The sequence below is a fragment of the Delphinapterus leucas genome, chromosome 12, assembly GCF_059928025.1.
Source record: "Delphinapterus leucas isolate spDelLeu-1000000601 "Yukka" chromosome 12, BTC_Dleu_Yukka2, whole genome shotgun sequence".
Taxonomy (NCBI): Eukaryota; Metazoa; Chordata; class Mammalia; order Artiodactyla; family Monodontidae; genus Delphinapterus; species Delphinapterus leucas.
This window is the reverse complement of record NC_143140.1, coordinates 84,486,395-84,508,111: the sequence shown is the minus strand read 5'-3', so window position 1 is coordinate 84,508,111 and position 21,717 is coordinate 84,486,395. Positions and strand designations below refer to the sequence as shown.

General features: G+C 45.5%; 1 protein-coding gene across 6 annotated transcripts in view; it reads right to left on the bottom strand.

Moving 5' to 3' along the window:
• SCAF8 (SR-related CTD associated factor 8) overlaps nucleotides 1-21,717 on the bottom strand; it is a 201,047-nt gene that overhangs the window by 49,312 nt on the left and 130,018 nt on the right. The window contains exon 21 of one of the 6 annotated variants that reach the window (XM_022559974.3): nucleotides 15,592-16,615. The exons of the other annotated variants lie outside the window; for them this stretch is intronic. The gene's annotated coding sequence lies outside the window, so the exon portion shown is untranslated. Of the gene's footprint in view, nucleotides 1-15,591; nucleotides 16,616-21,717 lie in introns of those variants that run through there. 6 annotated transcript variants of the gene reach the window in all.

Here is a 21,717-nt window from a genome sequence, read left to right as displayed (position 1 = left end):
GGGATCGAACCCACACCTCCTGCAGTGGAAGCACAGAGTCTTAACCACTGGACCGCCAGGAAAGTCCCGACAATTCTCCCTGTCTTCTTAAGAGCCCCTCTAGTGCTACGATTCCACACACTAAAAGATTGTAGAAGTTCTTCTTTAAGTTCTCTTGATAGTAAGTTTTATAAAATTTAAATCCCTGGATCTTCATGGCCACCCACCTAAGGATTCAAATTCCTAAACTTCTGTTTTGTTCCCTTGAGCCTCTTCTGCGAACTTCCTCTCCACTCATACAGGATTGCAATCCATTTTCTGAAAATACGTTTTATAATCAAGCTTCAGGACTGAGAGAACTGAATAAATCTAAGGCTTGCAAGGAGCTCCCTCTTGAGGTAGCCTTTATAAAGATGCTGAAAACTTTGTGTTTGTATGAATTGGTTGTTACAGTTCCAGCTTCAGGAGCTAATAAAATTAATCCAAAAGCTATGTTGGCTAAATTATGGAAGTAAATATCTTCTTATTATAAGTAATTCTAATTCCCAGAAGACCATACAACCTCCGGCAGAAAAATAAACACAGTGCCTCACTAAATGCATGCCCTAAATATAAAATACACTAACAACCAGAAAGATAAATGTGGTCCTAGAGTTCTGGTTTTAGATATTGTTCATTATCTTGCAGAAAGGCAAGTTTTCTCCAGAGAGAGAGATGGCGGGTGTGGGTTTAGGTGCGTCTCCTGAGTCAGAGGGACCAGGGTATGGAGACTGACTCTGCCACTCTGCAGCTGTGTGAGTCTGGGGGAGTCTTTAAATCCCCTTAAGCCATCTGAGAATGGGGGTGAGAAGAGAGTCCACCTCAGGGGGTGTGAAGGGAATGAAGTGTCAGGCTGCAGGGGGACCGTTAGCAAAGGACCCAAGGCACGGGAAGTGCTTGGGTGCTAAGTGCCCCATTACTTCCATTTATAAGACTCTTAGATGAAGGGCAGGACACCATTTAAAAAAGAAATCACCAGGATGCTTCTTGCATTCCTGATTACTGCACACTTCCTACTCTAGCTAAGAAAACTAATTTTTTCCCTAGGATTTTCATCTTCCTTTGGGGCATCAACTGCTAAATTCACACAGCAGTGAATGAACTTCTTTAAGGTAGTGTACAGAGGATACTTGGACAAGCACAGTCAGTTCAGTGGAAGAGTCAGTTAAGTCACCTGCCTGATTTTCACGGTTCAGCTAAACTTACTGACAAGGGTATTACGCTGGGTCTCCTCCCGAAGCTCTTACGAGCTTTCTGACGTGATCCTTGAGAAGTAGAAGGAACAGACTCTGTCCGGAATTTCTGCTGTAGTTCCTTTAACTCCCTCCACCTCCCAGCCTGGTATTAGAACAGAGGTGACACACACTCTTTTGCAGATGCAACTTGCCAATGGGACATTGTTGGGAACTTCTTCGTCAGTCTCCTATTTATTTTTGTTTGTCTGTCTGTTTTTGGTCTCCACCTCTGCGCATATACTCAAACAGCAAACAAAGCTGGGAAACTAGCAGGGAAGTCTGCAAGATTTGAACCGTCTTGGGAAAACAAGAAGGAACAAGAGGCAGGAAGATAATGATCTCGGTTTCCAACAGATTAAATTGAAAGACCAAGGGGAGGTGTAGTTGGAGAGTTAGGTAGTTTGACATAGTACAACCCATGACTTGTGTACTAAATCAAACCTACTTGCTGGAATAAAGTGCAAAGTTTGCACATGTTTTCACGATCACAGGAGTTTTGTGATAAAACAAGCTATTTCAACGTGTGTGATGACCACAGCTGTGCCCTTGGCCTCCAGAGGATGGGGATTTACTTTTTCCCCTTTGCCATTAAGTAGATGGGAAAAAAGTGTGACGTGCTGCCCTAAGAACATCAGGAAAATGCCCCCATCCCGGGTACGGTTTTGTAAAACCTCTTTTCAGTTTCACCCTGCTGCCCTTTCAAAGCGCCTTCAACACGGAAGTCTTCACTTGGGGAGCGGGCGTGCAAGAAGGATGCTCAGAACCTTCCAGGGGCACGAGATGTTGTCCATATGGGGCACCCTGACTCCCCCGATGTCCCTCCCTTCAGAGCAGGTACCAAAAACCCCTGGGCCCACCTGGTTCCCCAGGCTTTAAAGGTGAGAGACTTCCAGTTGTGTCAGGGAAGCAGGGACCCAGGGGCAGGCTGGGCTTCCTGTCCTGTGAAGGATGGGCTGTGACAGGGGCAGGCTGTGTCCTTTCCCACCCGCCTCTTGGGACCCAGGAAGGCCTGGGAAGGTCCTCACAGTGAAAACAGAAGCCACGCATCGCATTTCCCAACTGCCCCACCGTGATGACATCTTTTCAAATCTTGACTTGTCCTCGATGGAAAACTTAGAAAGGAAGGTCATAAGCAGGCAGCTTTTAAAATCAGGAACACACTACTTAATGCTTGCGGCTCTGGCCTTTGTTTCTGCAAGGTCACGGCCACGGTGAGCTGTTTTCGTTAGGATGGTCAGTGAACCTTGCGGAGATGTGCGTGGTCTGAAATGAAGGAATGAGAGTGTGTGTGTGTGGACATGTGGGTCCGCGTTAAAACAGCCTGAGTTTAAAAGCATCGCCTGGGAAATCCCAAGTTCCAGTTTTTAAAAACATTAGCTCTCAATAATTACAGCTCAGATCCTATGAAGTAGATCAACAGAATTCCCCCCATTTTCTGATAAGAAGACGGGCGCTATGGATTCCTAATATCAGTGTTCTTCCCTACGAGGTCTGAGTCCACAGAGCCATTCAGGTCAGACACCTGTTTCAAGGCAGTGGAAACTTAGTTTGAGAGTGCAGACTTGAGATCGAGGTCCCCTTTCCATTTATAAGTTTGAAACAGGGAACAATTAAAACTTGAGTGTATTTATTTTGGCACAGAAAGAATCGGGATGGCGGGAAAACATTTGGTCCCGGGTTCTCATCTGCTCATCACGTCACTGAGTTGTGTTCCAAGCACGTCGTGACTGAGTGGATGGGACAGACCGGACCCCGTGGGGAGGTGAAGGGGGGACCAGATGGAAAGGGGAACAGCAGAAACCATGGGGGCTGGAGGGGACCTTCTCCACGGGAAGGAGGATAAGCACGAGGGAGGGGATTTGCTGCTGCCAGGGCCACGTGCCCAAGGGCATCAGGAGCCGGCCGGGCTCTGCGGTCAGAAGTCGGACAGCAGAGGCTTCGCCCACCCCTTGACCTTGAGGACCCACGACCCTCCCAGGGCTGACTGATGGCTGTGCCCGTCCCGCCTGCAGGTTATCAGGGCGGAAACCCACTCCCTTCTGACACCACTCTCTGGGTTTCCCTTGGTGACCCCAAGAGGACATACGGCGTTTATAGGGTGTCTCCAGCCTTGCCCTGCAGGTCTCACTCCTGTCCTTTCCCATCCTGCCCATCCTGTCCCGGCTCCTACAAGGGATCTGGACCGTTCCTAGTGAAATAACAGCTCCCGTTTACTGACTCATCACGATGCTCCCAGCGCTGTGCTGATGGCTCTACCGCACGTTCCGCATTTGATTAATCCTCACACCAATTTCCATCTCTGCTCTTCACCGACGTCACCCCTGACCAGCGGACCCACAATGCTCCCTGCCCTCTCATCCCCCCCGGCTCTCCAAGACCCCATATGGCCACCCCAGGGCCCCTCTGCTTAGACAGCTACTTTCTCCACCTAGAAAAATGGCGCCACGTCTATGCAGACGGAAAGCTTTTGACCACGCCCACTGCCCCCCCCAGCCCACCGGGAAGTCCTACTGAGGCTGTCTCCAAAAACATGCACCCTCTTCTCTCATTTCTCCTTCTCTCATCTTTGTGTAGCCCCCTTGACCTCAGGGAGAGCCCTGGGGCTGCTCTCCCACTGGGCCCTCTTCCATCTTTTCCTCGCAGGGCAGCAGAAGTGATGTGATTAGAATGATAACATTCTCCCACTTAATCTCCCCGGGGCCTGCCCGGCACACCTGGAAACGAATCTGAACTATAGTCACAGGCGAAATGTCACCTCTTAAGAGTTTTCCTTGGCAGTACTTTTTATCTCCTCTCCTCCCCTCCCCCCAATTCTCTTCCTCAGACTCTGACTTTCATCATTGCACTTATTACAACTGAAATTATTTTAGCCACATCATTGTGGCTTTCTGTCTTAGAACATACAGACCATGCACGTAGCTCATACGTCAGAACCTACGTCCTATGTAGGAAGGGTGCTTGTTTATTCACGACTGTATCCCAGGGCCCTGATAAATATTTGTTAAAGGTTGAATAAATGACCCATCGGGTACTTGGATTTTTTCCTTCCCCTTCCCTCCACCCCACCTACCTCATTCAACTCTCCACTTTTCAGCTCTCTTGGCTTTAGTGAAATGCTCTCCCCAATAGCCTGCCTTCCCGCCAGAGGAAGAAGATCAGACGTCGCACTGGAGACCTCTGGTTCCTGGTTCCCACCTCCCTGAACATCTCCCTCAAGAACTGCTGTGCCTAAAGTCACAGGTGGAATTCCTGGGCTACATCCCTGTCTGGCCAAGGCAGCTTCGAGATGCAAGACACGTTACAAGCTGCCAAGGCAGCTTCGAGATGCAAGACACGTTACAAGGAGGCCCCAGAGTGATAAGGGGCTTCCTATGATTCACTGGGTTTGAACATTGTTTTCTTTTACCAGCAACACATTCTTCATTTTCTTTACCAGTCTGCTGAAATATAAGGCCAAAATATCTCAGGAGAGGAAGCAGGTTAATCCTGGCTGGGAACCCGCCCGAGTGCATGAAAGCCCTGCTCAGGCTCTGCGCGGGGAACCAAACACCTCCACAGGTTTACCGTCCTTCTCTCAGTCTCTGTCTGGGTAATCCTGGTGGTTGGCTGGGTAGGTCGATAGCTAGGGAGACAGAAACGGGGTTCAGCTGCAGCCCCACCAGCCGTGACATTAAGCGAGTTACCCTACCTTTCTAAATGCCATCATACACAGAATACATGCTAGATGTGCTATGAGAATTAAGGAAGAAAATGTATCTAAAGGGCCTGGTGTGGAGCCTGGTACATAGGAAGTATTCCACAAACGAGCTGTTCCTTGTGTGTGTGTCACTAGCCGGGTGTGTGTGAGGGGCAGAGGGGTGTGGGCGCATCCTTTCACAGGACGGCCCCCAACACTGGTGCGCTCCATCCCCGAGCCCATGTCGGTAGGAGACTAGTCTCTATCGGGGGTCAGTCACCCCAGGGGGTCCCACAACCCCCTCTGGCCGGCCACTCGCCTGTCCTCTTCCTTTGGGGGGAGGGGAAGGGGAATGGTTTCAGCGGGACCAACCACCTGGCATTAATCCCAAGGAATTTCATGCCGGTGTTATGAGGACATTTTATAAACTAGTTGAGGTCATTTGGATTTTCACTGAGGTCTTCTGAAGGATCTCACTGAGTCAGGGTCCCCGTGAATTTGATCAGTGTGCCTTATGCGCTGTCCCCAGACCATTGGGAAAGATATGGAAGAGGACGGGGTCGGGGGGCTTGGAACAGGTTTTGCTTGCGTGACCTCTCGAGCAGTCTGGCTCCATAAAAATACTACCATTGAATTGCCATGGGTCTTTATTTACATTCTGTTACTGGAAACTGCACCAATCTTCCCCACACCAGCATGTTGACTCTGTAAAGATGGCGGGACTTCTTAAAGTTGCCAGGAGGTAAATGCATGGCAGCCCAGTGAATGTGAAAAGAAAATGCCACGCAGCCTGGCTGCTGCTTACACGGCCAACTCTGATTATTCCAAGACTGTGAGTAAGGGCCGCTTACGTCCACATGAAAGTGGCACTTAGAGTCTGTCCGGTGCTAGAAAGAAACCCTGAAGGGCAGGTCACACAGATGGTCCTGAAGTGAAAGTCTGAGGATGTGCTCTGCAGGAAAGTGACTCAGTGCTATGAGATGACGTGACAGGAGGTGCTGACCCAGAAGGAGGGTCAGGAAGGCTCCCCAGGGGGAGTTTACATTGAGGCAAGATCTGAGGATGAAGCAGAAGTTGGCCAGACAAGGTGGGGAGAGGTGGGGGGACGTTAGAGAAAGGTGTGAGACCTGAAAAAATACATTGTCCCCCGAATATGAAAGGAAAACTACAAAGTTGACGTTACTGTTTAATAAAATGCAAATAAAACAAAACACGCTATCAACTGTCTTAGGGCCTAGTAGTCATAAATCTTTCACTGTGTTTGGGGAAAATGTGCAGCTTTAGACACTCTCACTTGATCAGACTCCTCAAGCATGTGCAAGATGGCTGAGAAATCACAGGCATTCAAATTAAAGGAGTCACTCATAGTTCAATCATCTCAAAATTATTTGAAATACGGAAACCTTAAAAATATTATTTGCACCAAAAAACATCTAATGTGGCATGTGGGTGCATTTGAGTGTTTGATATATGAGCTGGGAGCCTTCAAAATAAAGCCTTGACACAGCCCTCAGGGCACGGCATCTTGGCAGGATGGAGGACACCAGTGCAGCTCGAGCTCAGGGCTGGGGGAGGCTGGGAGGTAGGCAGGGTAGGGGCAGGTCACTGCAGGCCAGTGCAGGGCACATTAGGGATCCGGGTTTTATTCTTAAGAGCAATGGGAACAGGTGTGTGTCGGGGGTGTCTCCGTGTGTGATGTGTGTGTGTTTGTACAACAGCTATGGCCGTTCGCAGCCAAGGTCACAATCCTAGGGGCCAGGCAAGGGAGTGAGGGGCCTTAGAATGAGGAGGGGAACAGAGCCTGGCTGCGGGAAGAATGTGAGAGGGCAGCCGGTAGGGAGGGGACAGAGGCTGCGAATGTCCACAAAGCCATGGAGAAGCTTGATGGAGATACTCTCCAGATTCTGAAAAGGCAGATCCTTAACTCTCCATCTCCCCAGGACGGTCTCCACCATCCACATCCCTCCAAAACCTGGGTCTAAGTGAGCAGGGTCCTGCTCTTCAGTACTACCTTTGTTCTTCCTGGCTGGTGGGGGATGACTGAACTCCTGCATCTGTCACCGAGCTGCTGAGCACAGTTGCACACGTTGCGTACTGCACAAGAGCATCTGTGAAGGGGTGCACAAGGGCTGAAATCCAGCTCTGTTCCTCTCTCTGTGCTGTGTACCCTCGGGGCAAAGGGGGCCCCTTCTGCAGTCTGCACAAGGCACAGGCCATGCTGGCAGCAGCCCTGCCCTCCCTGGGGTCAGCCTGGTCTTAGTCCCCAGCACCATAGCATCAGTGGGCACCTACTGGTCTCCAGCAACACAGTACCAAATTCTCTGCCTCCATGAGGACTCTCTGTCCCCCAGAAGAGTCTGCATCTCTCCTCTCCTTCCTTCCACATCCCCACACAGGACGTGGGTCTTCCTTTCCCGCCAAACTCCACCTCCTGTGCTCAACACCACTAGAGCAGCTATGAAACTTTCTAAAGCAGGAAATAATCCTGTCAAAATACTACTTCCTGGAGTGCAAAACTCCTCAAACGTTTGTCACAAGAAAACCAGGATGAGGCTAGGTCAGTAGGCATGTGTATAAATAATGCACATCAAAGACATTTTCTAGGCTTTTCCACATGGAGGGCTCAGCCAGACCGGTCTACCTAGAAAGTTTATTAGCAGCTGTTTTAGAAAAATATGGACTAGTCATCTTTGACTCTATAAATTTCTACGCTTGTGAGAATCATTTATAACAAGAATGTAACCTTTTCTGACTTGGAAATATAAAAAACAAATCAGGAAAAGTTTGAGGTCGGTCATATGACACAGCAGCCGAAATAAAAGGTAAACAGGAGGTGGTCATTCAAGAGTCCCTTATTTTCATCATCAACTTAAAACTTGAACGATCAGGACTGAGTCCTTCCCAGTGCAGTTAAAACATTCATTTTTAAAATAATATGAAAGTGACAATATAATTTCACAATGCAGAATACATTCAACAGAGTAAACAGATGGGATCTGTCAGACCCAGAATCCACTTTCAATCATTTTCCCATTTGTCCTCGAAACAGTCCCGTTAAGTAGGCACAGTTGTCTCCATGTGACAGACGGGAAGTGAAGGCTTAGAGGGAGATGAGGTTAAACACTCAGCGCGTGTTGGAGCTGGGGTTTTCCAATCCGGGCCAAATCGACTCCAGAGCCTGAATTGCTAACCACCAGATTGCACTCTCTCCTGGGGGGCGAGCCCTCGTGAAAACGAAACTATGCTAAAGAAAGAAAAAGGAAATACAAAGCATCCTTTTTCTTAGAGGCCTTTGCCTACTGCTATTTACCATGTGTTTGTGTCCCCCCAAAATTCAGAAAATTAAAAACCTAATCCCAGTGTCATGGAGGCCTTTGAGAGGTGATTAGGTTGTGAGAGCAGAGTCCTTACGAATGAGATTATACGAGAGACCCCAGGGAGCTGCCCCCGCCTTCCTCCACATGAGGGCTCAGAGAGATGGCCCTCACCAGACACCAAATCTGCCAGCGCCTTGATCTTGGGCCTCCCAGCTTCCTGGACGGCGAGAAATAAGTGTCTATTGTTTAGAAGCCCCCCAGTCAATGTCAGTGTTACAGCAGCCAGAAGGACTAAGACACCTACTTTCCCCAATTTACGGCCCGATTCCTGCTAAAACTCTGAGCCAGACTGAATCTTCACTGCAAGTTAAAATAAGGAGGATTTTCGGCAGCTACAACAGCCCTGCCTTCTTCCTAGTGCCTTTGGGATGAAACGTCCCTGGTTAGAGGAAAAGTGGAAACCTCATTCTGTATCACATTAGCGCTGACTCAGGCTGTGATAAATGGGGAATTAGCAGAACCTGCGGCTTAAGCGCCCCCCACCCACCGATGATGCTTCAAACTTGCTGTGGAACCTGGGGAGTGGAGCTGGGAGAAAAACGTGGCCACCTGAGTTCTGCCCCACTGTGACTGCCTATGTGCTTATGAACAGGTTCCTTTGTTTCAGTTCCCTTATTAGTAAAATCGGTTCGTACTGGAGGGTTACCAAGCTCTTTGCAAGTCTGCTGAAAAGGCCATGGCCTCCATCAAAGAAACATTTCCATCTACCTAAGGTGTTGCATACACTTTCAGAGTGTTCCCAGTTAGGAACCCCTGGGGTTCAAGTGATTGTTCAGGTTCCTTTGGGCTCTGACACTCCATCTTCCTCTGATTCTATCAGGAGGGAATGCACACCGCTCACCTCCCCTCTTCACTCCACAAAAGACCACCTCCCCAGAGCTACACGGGGCAAAATGAGATAGAAAGTCTATCCCCACTCCACCCTGGTCCCTGAGTGTGCATGCAGGAACCACACTCATCCCGATAGACATTGTGTTTATAGTTCTTCCTTTCTTTCTTAATGAAGTTAATTTTTGTTTATTTGAGATGAACACAAAACAAGAAATAAAGATTGGGGAGTGGAAGAGAGATTTCTTAGATTAAAAAATACAATCAGGTGTCAGATTCTAATGTGACCAGGACCTAAGAGGTGACAGGCATGGTGTGGGGAGACAATGACAGCCCCACCCCGTTACTTCCTGTCACATCTGTCCCCAGGGATGTCCCTGGCCGGGGTCAGCTGTGATCAGCGAACGTGCCCACCAAACCCATGGAGTCAAACTGGGCTTTTCAAAAGCATCCACTTCCCAGTTTTTCAGATTGACCTGCCAACCAGATCCTGTTCACAAAGAACTGGGTAGATTCACCCCACCCTGGGAAAACAGATAAACACAATAGCCTTATCTCTGAGTATAACATTGTATCATTCTCTCCAACAAGCTAGCAATAGATGAACAATTCAATTGTCAGGGGGTAAAAAAGGCATCCCACGCGGCAGCAAGCCTGGTTGTCACCCTACCGATTTTCACTTTCATTAAGCCCATCACCTAATCACCCACAGTGCATTTCCTTGTCTTTGGAATGGACTAAACGTTATTTTACCCTCGGGATAAATCACGGCAGCCACCACTTCCTGTGCCAAACACATCACCCGCGCTGTCACCGATCATGTAACGTACATGATATTCTCACTACACAGTTGAGAAAATTGCCTGCATGAGTATCTCTGCTCTACAGACAGGAAATCAGGGCTCCTCGAGGTGAAGTAACTTACCCCAAATCACACAACAAACAGGAGGCAGGGCTAGGACTCCTCAGGCTCACCAAACCTTTCCTTTCTTCCCTCTAGCCCAGCAGTTCCCAAACTTCTGCATAGTAGGATCCCCTGGAGAGCTTTTAAAACTCCCAACACCCAGGGCACACCCTAGAAATCACAATCTCTTGGGAAAGATGCTGCCCAGGTGATTTTCATGTGCAGACAAGGTTGGGAACGACCGTGTGAGCGCCTGGAAGCATCTTCAGCTGCAAGTATTTGCCAAACAAGCCACGTGCAACTCAAGCAAAGAATAAAATGGAGCAAACTGAAGACTGAGCTGAGCGTAGCTGAGGAGACACACCAGAATAAGGGAATCTGTTTTCTCTAAAGGCAATGGAAGAAATTTGATAAGAGAAGAAACTGACTTAATGCAAGCACCAAGGATTGCAATAGGATGCTGGTTTTTAGTGACTCCATGGTTAAGGGCTGAATAAAAATGCACTATGTAAATCTCTTCTTTTAATTGGGGTTCCTTTTTGCTTCCTTCTCGGGAGGAAAGTGACTCTTTAGTTCATGTTTATTCATGTTAGAAGCTAGTCTTTAGTACAGCAGGCTCTGTGGCTGGCACTGCCATGGCCTCCAGAGTGGTAAGGAGCCTTCTGACGGCCTTTTGCAACAGCAAAGACAGTAGGATTACAGCCAGTAGGGCATTTGTGTTAGTGCATATAAGAAATATATTCGAATTCCTTAAAAATAGGAGTTCATTGGAAAAGCCTCAACCCCCTACTATGCTAGGAAATAAGAGTTTATTTTGATGCCATCTTGCAGAACCTGTTTGAAAACTTTGATGGTCCAGTTAAGCATCCTGAGGAATTACTGCTTTTAGTTCGACTGTAAATAGAATTTTAGTTGAATGAAACGTTACTGCTTATGTCTTGGCTGAAGTCCAAGAAAGGATAATTAGCAGATGATTTGGTGGTGGTCATGCTTATACTTGCTAGAGTTAATTCTCTGTTTTAAGTAACATGTATTGCCTGCATGGGTCTATAGTGTTCGTCACTGAATGGAAATCCTTGGATTTCCAAAGCAAACCTGCACATCACAAATCTTATAATCCAGTTAGGTAAATTCTTGTACTTAGATCTGATGCATCCTTCTACCTCAGACAAAGATAGGAGCTAATGATAATGAAATCCACAATTCACTGGTTTTCTATTGTTTTTATTTTCCTCTTTTGTATTTAATAGTCCTGTCTTCCTAAGCATGCTATAACTAGACTAAACACATTGAGTCAACCTACTTCTATGCATCTGTTTACTGTGACAAGGACCTGGGAAAACCAGCCTTGTTGTTTCTGTACTGCTGAGATGGCTCCAGGAAAATCAGACTCACTCCAGGAAAAATAAGGGCGAAGAATAACTTTCCATGTATTCCATCCACCCTCTCATTTTAGTCTGTCCTTCTTCCATTAAATACACATATATTTTGGAAATGAGAGATCTCTCAAGAAACTCTGAATTCGAATGGTTTAATAATAGAAATAGCTTCTCCTGTTCTATTTATGGTTTTCCAAAGTCATTTTGTAAAGCCAAAGTCACCATGCCTGAGAGTAGTTTGAGTTTTTCCCTCCATCCACTTACAGCTGAAACCTGTCACTTCTTGTGTCAAATTTAACGACCATATATATCATGGATGGTGGCACTTGTTTCTTTGCTAAAGTTTAGGGATTTCAAAAAAGAGGGGTCCTGTTTAGGATCTGTTGCGAGGAATGTCCAATCAGAGAACCTATTTGCAAAAATCTCTCTCCAGGGAACTTTGCTGCCAGGCCACGGAAATTAGATAAGTCCTTAGAAATATTATACTTTTGACTATAGGGATGGTTCGCTGTTGTAAGTAAATATAATGCCAAGATTCTTAAAACCAAATAAACAATAAACTGATCACTGGCTAGAAAACAGCAAAAAGATAAACTGTAAGAACTGTTTTCTTTTTCCTACAGTGGAAACTTGAGCTAATAAAAAGCTAGTCATTTTTAGGGAAACTTGGTTGATACCTGCCCACGTGAGCCTCTTTTGCATTCAGCTACTGTTTAATACACAATGCACACCTTCTTCCTTTCTAACATGCAGATCTGAGTGATGTGCACAAGCATCATTTTCACTCATTGCTTTACCTCTGATCTCAAACCAGTCCTGCGCATTTAGTAAGCACTAAATAAATATGTGTTGGACACACAAAGGAGTATTGGTATTTGGAGACGAATGTATCACATTCTAGTAAAAAGCCAAACTTTGGGGTTGGAGTCAGATAGTGTGAAGGAGTCAGGGCCTCACTGGGGTCCGGCCTAGGCACACAGGTGAGGGCCTCCATCTCTAGTGCTGGTGGTCACGTCCTGGGGAGGCATCTCCCCACCAGCTCTAGCGGCAGGACCCCAGCATGTCCTCTCCTTGCCCGGGGTCTCCTGGGAGTCCCCGGCCAGGCCTCGTCTTGGGAAGTTTTGCTTCTCTGTGACCTCGGTGGATCCGGGTCGCCCTGCCATGGCCTCCAGGCCCGCGAAGTGTGTACATGTGCTTACGTCTACACAGGCAAAGTAAAACTCTTGATGACATGGACATTTCTGGCAAAACTGACTTTCTTTCCTCCTTAGCTTTTTTCTTTTTCCTGTCAGTAGTGAAAGGACAGGAATGATGCAGTGAGAAGGAGGGAGGCGCCCACTGAGTGTGTCTGTTGTGGCTCTTTGTTTGCTGGACGTTGTGCGGGGGACTTGTAAATACTCATGCAACTCTTTCAGGGGGATCCTTTAAGATGATATAAAATGAGAACTTGGCTTGGTCTTCATCTAGTTTTTCTTTAAATCTTTGGAATAGCAATTGCTTCTACTCGAGAATAGTTTTCTCACCCATGATCATCCAGGCAAAATTATAAAAGGTGTATTAGGTTCTTTCCCAGCCATGCAAGCGTTAGTCTCAGCCAGCTGAAAGCCGCGTTTATTTCCAGGCTGCAGATCCTTTGGTGGATTTTAAAATTTGTATTAATATTATGAATGTCATGGCAGTGAAAATCCTTGCCTTCTTAGAACTACTCTAGTGTTTCCTTACTTTTAATCAAATACGTTTAATAGGCTATTTTATCATTTTCCTTTGGTCATGTTATAATTTAGTCTTTATTGTAAAATAATTTTTTATTCAATTACTTTTGAGTTCACTTGTCTTATTTCATATATTTTACTATAAAAATTTATCCTTATAAAAAATATTATGAGTGTTACATCTTTTTAGAAAAATATAACTGAGTATTGTACTTGGGCCTGTATATAAAGAGTTTAGATAGTAACATATATATATATTTTTTCTAGTTTACAATTTTCTTTGCTAAACTGTCTGTATTTGATTTGTTTGTATATTTTTGGATTAAAAAATAATTTATTTTTGCAATAACACAAGAATGTGAAAATGAGCTTCATTTCATTTCCTTTTTTTTTTTTTTTTTTTTTTTTGGCTGCACTGCATGGCTTGTGGGATCTTAGTTCCTCCACCAGGGATCGAACCTGAGCCCTCAGCAGTGAGAGCCCAGAGTCCTAACCATTGGACTGCCAGGGAATTCCATCTCATTTCCTGATAGCCCATGGGTAGAGTCTTTTTCTGTGATATTTAAAAACATGTTTTGAAAGAGATGTATACCTCAGAAGAAATAAGAGAAGTAAACATAACATTCCTCACAGATGCTAAAGGGTGAAGTAAGTATCTATAAAACAGTAAATATGCCCCAGTCTAAATACTGTGCCAGGTTCCTTTCCTGGTAATCTTGAAGCAGTCCCCTGAATGAAAGCCCAGCCATAAAAAGGATGGGATTTGATGCCATCCACGGAAGTGTGGAATATTCCCCAATTTTAACAAATGGATGCAGAAATAGCAAATTTAGGAAAATTACTAAAATGAACGGAGAGAGACTTTCTTCTAAACAATCAAACTCAACCATTTTAACTACTTATGTTCTTCAATCATTTAAAACACAAACTGCTTTGAATATAAGTAATCGTCTATGTGTAATTCCTACGCGGGGACCATTCTGAAACAGATGTTTAGATTGTTTTCTTTTTCCTCTCTGAAGAATTTATCAACCACAAAGACATTGCTTAAGACCACCCATCTCATTTAAATGACATCTCAGTATTAGAATTCAAGTATAAAACCAAACAACCCACATCAAGGATTCTTTCTAATTGTGTAAACGCCGAATAGCTTCAGTTTGTCAAAGTCACCTAATACCGTCTTTAAAACCAGCTCAAAATGTTTTAAGTCCCTAGAGAATGGTGACTTTTGAAAGCTTTCCTTTGCCACAGACTGAAGGCAGGGATGGAGTGTGCACTGTTAAATATTCATGCTGATTCACAAAGAGAGCTTGTCCAGATGCTCAGGCAGAGAGAAGGTAGCAGAGGCTTTGGAAAAGGGGATTCGTCCAGGAGACAAAAGCATCAACCCCTGCCCTTATCATGGTGCCTTGGGACTTTAAAAGGACTACTCTTCTAACAGATGGGCCCTGGGTGTACACCCGATCACAGAAATGCACCTCCGGCTAAGTGCTAACACTGTACACAGCTCAGTCTAAAGGGGTGATCCTATCGTTAAGTTTGTTCACTATTCTATTCTTTCTCCTGCCACCCGTCCACTGAAAAGAACCCAGAACCTCCTATTAGGTTTTCTTTCCCCTAATTGAAGAGTTCCAAAGTCATCTGCTCATAGATGTACTAGGATGTCTATGTTGATCCCCAAATCCATGCTGTTCCTTTTTTGGGGGATGCCAGTGGGGTGGGAGCTGGGAGCTGGATGAGTGGTGTATCTGCCAATTGCAGGTTTAGTTACAAAAGAATAGAGGGAAAGGGCTCTTTTCTTATTTCCATATCAAATGCAGTAAGAGTGTCAAGCAAGGTCTACGTTTTCTACACAGGCTCACGTGTTGGGTTTCTTTGGAGTTTTTTAATTTCTTAGGACAGTACTGTGGAATACATAAAAATATACTCCAACACACAACACACGGGGCGGAACCAAACAAGAAAGATGTGATTGAAAGGCCCAGAGCTGGAACCAGATTGCCCACAGCCTTCTCCAATTTTCTACTTATTTAATAGAAAATATCAAAATATATTATAATGATATTATAATGAATCTAATAGAAAATACGGTATGATCAGAAACTGAAGAAAGCCAAGGCAGAATCCTCAAGAACTATTTTTAATCCGTGTTGTAGAATGCATAATCGAAATGCATTCAACAAATAAAGAGTAGTTGTTCACATCTAGAAAACGACAGTGATTCGATGAGAGACTGTGAAAGGCCTTAACTATGTATATATCTCTATGTCTAGACATATGGCCATACAAATCGCTTGGCTGATAGGCAAAGGTGAACCACAAAAGATGCGCTAAGCTACAAAGCAAAATAAATGACTATCAACCAAAATTCGTTTCAATTTTTATTATGAATGTCCCAAGCGGCAGCACGCTGCGACGGTGTTAGGTTCTCATTGATTAAATGTCAAGAGACCACAGACCACAGCATTCCAAGCACTTTAATTAGTGACAGAGCCAAAACAAATAAAAGAATGATAAAAATATTCTTTTAAGCGTAAAGAGTGCTCATATTTGAGTTTGGTTTCTTTTCCCTGCAGGTACTGTGAACACTGATAATTTCTGAAACACAAATCCTGGTCTGGATACTTGCAACAAACTTTTCTAATCTCTGCCTGAATAAGAAGCGAACAAGAAACGTACTTATAAAGTATGTTGACGATACAATGTGATATACCCACTTACTGTCCCTTCCTTCCTCTCCCACTAGGCTTCTCGTCTGCCACCAGGTACCCGCTGTTTGTACGACCAGGACACGAAGGCTGAAGTGAGATACTTGGAAGGCTACATTGAACCTGGGTTTTCTCAAAGCTGCATTTGTTTCTTTTTTAATGAAAGGTGAAGGCTTTCAACGTTTGAGATTGTCCAGGGAGATGACTAATAATGATGGATTGAAGCCACCAGTCAAGAACTACAGTTTATGCATGTCACGTTCAAGGAAAAAAGCCTCGCTTTGCTAAAGCTATGGTTCTAGTAATCTGTAGTTCCAACACAACATGACATTTCCCCCCGAACGGTTTCCTTGCAATCTGTCCTTTTCATCACTGGTACAGGATGATGCTACAGCTGGAGTTTTTTGCCATTTACATTCCAAAAAAAATTCTGGTCCTGTGGAAGTGTGTATCTCTTACAGATGCAATACTGTTCGTCTGAGTGGATCCTCAAAAAGAACAATTATGGACTAGAAACTCATAGAGTTTGTGTTTAAAATTTATAAAATTAAACCTGCTCCAACAGGTAATACAGGCAGGCATGCTTGCAACCTCTGGATTCAATCAGAAACAATGTCTGAGAGCACAGAGCCTTCAATAGGTAACGGCGGGTTCCTTTTAACGCTTCCTTAAACAAGATCCGATGTGATGCACATTGGAACTTTGAAGCACGTCTCATCTATGTCTACAAGGCCTGGGACACAGGAAGCTGCCAGAACTTCATTCATCATCTTGCCTGTTGACAAAAGGAACAATAACTGGTCATCACTGGTCAATGGAATAACTTTTCCTAGTTTTTTTTTCCAAGATAATTCCTAAAGAAGAGACGGTGTGAATACAACAGCAAATGTTTCAATGTTTGATGAATTTCTGTGCTCTAAAATGCCATGTCTGGGCTTCCCTGGTGGCGCAGTGGTTGAGAGTCCGCCTGCCGATGCAGGGGACGCGGGTTCGTGCCCCGGTCTGGGAAGATCCCACATGCCACGGAGCGGCTGGGCCCGTGAGCCATGGCCGCTGGGCCTGCGTGTCCGGAGCCTGTGCTCCGCAACGGGAGAGGCCACAGCAGTGAGAGGCCCGCGTACTGCAAAAAAAAAAAAAAAAAAAAAAAAATGCCATGTCTTCCTCCAGTGGAAAAGGAAGAACCGGAGTGTTCATCGCTCTCCTCGTGGGGGAATGGGTCAGGAGAGACCCCTGTCTTGGGGGTCAGCATGCCTAGGCTCCAGGCGAGATTCTGCCAGTAACTCACACATCACCTAACCTTGCTGGGCCTTGGTTCCTCCACGTATACACTGAGGACTTCAGTGGATGAGGTCTAAAAAGAAAGCCACCGACTAACTTTTAATGGGTCCATGTGGTCCCGCCTTCGTAGCTCCTTAGAGAACGCAACCAGGTAGAACCATTTCTGACTGTGGCAATGGTTAGGCTTACAAAATCCCTGCGCCTGGGGTGCCTTCCATCCTAGTTTAGATTGGTGATGAGAACCAGCTGAACTACCAGAGAAGTCGCGACATATCTATTAGCATCTGAAGTCAATAAAAATCTTCTTAAATGATGATGTGATTAAGCTCTATGGGTGTAAAATTCTGAAAATACACATTTCCACATCTTTCGGTGTCTTAAGATCTAAGAATTGTCTCTTTATTTCGGGTAGCTACTGGTTTCCTTAAATTAAGAAATAATTATGTAAAAGTTGAAAGATCCATTAATAAGTATAACAACATGGATGCAATCTGTAAGAGCACAGTACCTAGCCCTAAGATCCAACTAGTTGGACTAGTTTAAGTAATTACTTCAAATAACTTTACAAAGACACACAAACCGGTAAGCAGAGACGGGACCTAGACACAGGAAGTGTGACCCTAAAACTGAGGCGTTTAACCACTATGCAAACTACTTCAACATGCCTTGTTAAAATGATAAAGAATTGGGACTGTAAAGTTCACAGCTGTCACAGGTACAACCAGGAATTTGGTTCAATATTTGGAAATTTCGGGCCATTAGTTCCCATTAGTCACAAAATGATAAGCTTCAACAATTGAAAAACTTTAGCAATTCTGATTTGATCTTTATGCTTCGGAGGCTGGTAAAACTTTGATGATGCTGAAACAACCGTTTATTATTTATATCATATCATACTACTATATTGTGTCATTATTATATTATATATGTATATAAATATATTAAGGCATCATGGCTGTCATGTGTGGCAAAAAAAAGCTTATTTTTTTTTCATCTTTCTACTGTGGCTTTGGCATAAGGGGAGACACAACTTTGTGAAATGTGTGAATGATTCACACAAAACGAAACTGGCACCAAGATATCATCTATTACTTGGATTATTCTAAGTGCTTTGCTAATGAGTTTATCCTTCAAATGCTGACACAAAAGCTACTCAAGAAAGAAAATGACAATGAAAATAAGCTACAATGCTAAAGGGACAGAGCCATTTTCTTAAATCTGGATAAGATTTGCTGTAACACAGTAGGGTTGCTGTCCAGAGTAAACCAGCATTCATGGGATAAAAGGCACAGAGACCACAACGGGGGACAAAAGGGAAAAGACACAAGTTTACTCAAATCGTGTGGTGGGGGTCCATGAGAATGATCTAGTAACACATGCACGTTTATCAACACAGACTAAATTTCTGGGTTTCTTCGTCGCCAAGTAAGAGAAATAAAGATTGCTGTCTTGACAAATGAACTCGAAATAAACAAACAGTAAGTAAAATTTATTATGGAATTCTGGCAAGTATTTTTACGACCGTGGCTTTCTGGGCTGTGATAGCGTATATCCTAAGTGCCTGATGGAATCACTACAGGAGCACGTACGGTAAACCGCTCCGTCACTGGAGAAGGGGGACATTAAGACGGAAACATCAAGTTCTCGTGCAAGTAACAGTACAGAGGGCTGGAGATGACAGTCACACAGCTCACGTTTGGACAGCACTTTAGTTTTTCAAAGTCCCTTCACATGTATGAACTCTCTAGCATGAACTTACAATGGGGACCCTGCTGACATGAGAGGCGGCTAAGGTTTGAGGGTTAGGGGACCTACCTGGCGTTACATGGGTATGCGGGTCACCGAGTCACTGGGCAGGAGAAAGACCAGCCCCTTCTCCTCTATGTGCCACCCCTGGCTGGTAACACTGAATATCGATGAATTCACTACTTACTATAATGCATCTCTTCTGCATTGTTTTGTTCTTACTCTTACCCCTCATAGATTGAGTGTCTTATAAAGAACACCCTGCAAACTAGACCTAACTTCCTCCACAAAGAAGCTGGGTTGGAGGAAACGCCTTGCCCCGTGTTACAAGGCACCCAGCAAAGAGCAGAGAAAGGGCTCAAAGCCGCGGCAGCTGCGGTTCCCCAGCTCCAGCTCATCGCGGTACGCGCTGGGCCACAGGGCAGAAGCGTCTGCGCGTGCTGTGGAGTCCCATCTTTACATGGCGAATCCAAAACGAGCTTCTGCGTCTACAGCCTGGTCACAAAGACAGACACCGCCGCTCCTCCCCCCCCACCCCGCCCCGAGACTTGCCACCGAGTGGCGCTGTGGGCAGGACGGCTTGTTCCAAACTCCTTAAATAGAGAGGTTTTGTGAAGAGCATTCTCGCTTCTTCAGGGATCACTCTGTTAGCAGTGATCAGCGCGCTGCACGGCTGCCCATAATATGGGCTATAATTTCATAGTAAATGAAGAGTAGGAGGCCAAACACGGCATTTGTCAACGAGAACATGGTACGAAAAAAATTTTTTTAAGTAAACTGAGAGGTAGCAGTGCCCGGAGGTAGAAGTAACACCTGAATGAAGTATTTGCTGCAACTCTCCTTAATTTTGAAATGCAGTTATTCTTTTATAAAATGGGCACAATGAAGGCGAATTGACTTCGGGGGGCCCCGCATCCAACTGTAACTCACTGGGGGGGTCCCACTGGTTCCAGGTCACTGACGTACACGTCTCACTTAACCTACGCAAACAGCCCTGCCAAGTAGACAGATTCATTAACTTCACGTTGCACGTGAGAAAATGAGGTTCAAAGAGGTTAAATAACCTGGGAAAGACGACACAGCTAGAAAGTGGCTGAGACTGGCTTTCAGGTTAAGTGTGCCTCACACCCAAATTATCTGCCTTTCCTCGCACATCCCTGGGCTACACACACAAGAATGGTCACCCCGTACCGGGACCCGTGGGCCCCACGGCTGCCGAGGGGCCGGCAGGGGACAGCACCGCAGGGGAGGTCCAGCTGCTTCCAAAGCAGCCACACCCTTCTTACCCGTGGAAACCTGGCTCCAGAACCAGCGGCCAGGCTTCCATGAACGCAGGGCCGCAGAAGGAGGAGGGAATAAGGACAGGCAGGAATGACCACAGGTGAACCAACAGCAGGGAGAAACAGGTATTAGGTTAACGTCAGTCACAGCCTAGAGACTTCTGTGGTCTCTTTCCCGTTCTTCCTCCTTAAGTAAATGTGATCTGATTTCCAAATAACCTATTAGCAGACTGAAAATTACCTACAGCCTATAGAATCACTCCTAAATTACAGTTGAGAAAGAGACAAAGTCTACAGAGAGGCTCTGACCCCTTGATAATTGATCTTCATTTCTTGCCCCAGTAAAAGTCTCATCAGAGTAGCCAGTGATCGGCCAAGCTGACCGACTGGAATTCACCATCCTGTCTCCTGTCCTCCACAAAAGGAGGAGGCGTGTGATTGCGAAGCCAGGGGAAAGGAAACCTACCCTGGGTATGGTCTGTCCCGGCACTGATGCTATTGGATTAACTACCAGTGGGCTACATAGCGAGGAGATGGCGCCATACCAAGAAAAACCAGGTCCTTTCAAAAGACTTTCAGATCCAAGCCTCAGCCAGCCTGCCTTGCCATGCTGAAGGGAAGGTGCCAGAGTTATTCCTGGATGCCAGGCCCCCATCTGCCTCGTCCAGCTGACCCACTCGGTCAGCCCATATGGGAGTAGTATGGCTGGCACAGATCTAAAAGTAGCAGCGTGTGCAGACGCGTTCTAACATAATTTGCTAAATGTTTTATTGTTCTACAAAAACCTACTTAAAATGTGTGCAGCCATGTCCCATTAGATTAGAACAGTATGAAGTCAGGTCTTCCCACGAATCAGGTGTAAGAGTAATTGAAATAAAAGAAAAGGAACTATTTCCTATTACGGAAGTTCCTTTCTACGATGGGGGATACCCAGGGCTCCTCTATTAAACGGAGATCACGTTTTGTTTCCTGCGTCACGCCTACACGTGTACGGTGCATACCCTTTTTTGGATTCCCCAAAGAAGCTACGTAATTCCAACATAATAGAAAGCAGGGTCATATACATTAGTGCTAAAACAGACCTTGGGGATTGCAGGGCACAAAATTCTCCTCTTAAACATTAGAAATCTGAAGCTCAGAGGTTTCAGGCTTGCCCACGGGTGCACAAAGACTGGGAACCTAGCTAATGCTCAGATTTCTTGTCCTACCATGCACCGTATGCCCTACAGTGTCCTTTATTCATTTAATTCAAATCTCTCAGATGCTAAATCCTGGAAAATTATGCCGCTTGGCATGAATGATCCAAATATAATATAGACTTTTGAACGATCCAAATGTAACAGAGATTTCTGGTCCATGATGGACTGAGCTGTCGCCACAGGTGCTGAGATCCAACCTCATGGGCGCTGGTGGGCGGGAGGCACAGGGTCTCAGGGTCCGGCAGAGCCCTCCAGCGAGCTCATTTAGGGCAAGGCAGTTCGGCATTCTGGCTAAAAGTGTGCCCTTTGGAACCGGACCCATCGGTGGCCTGGCGGCTCTGAAGTTGCTCTTTACTGGATATGCAATCCCTGGG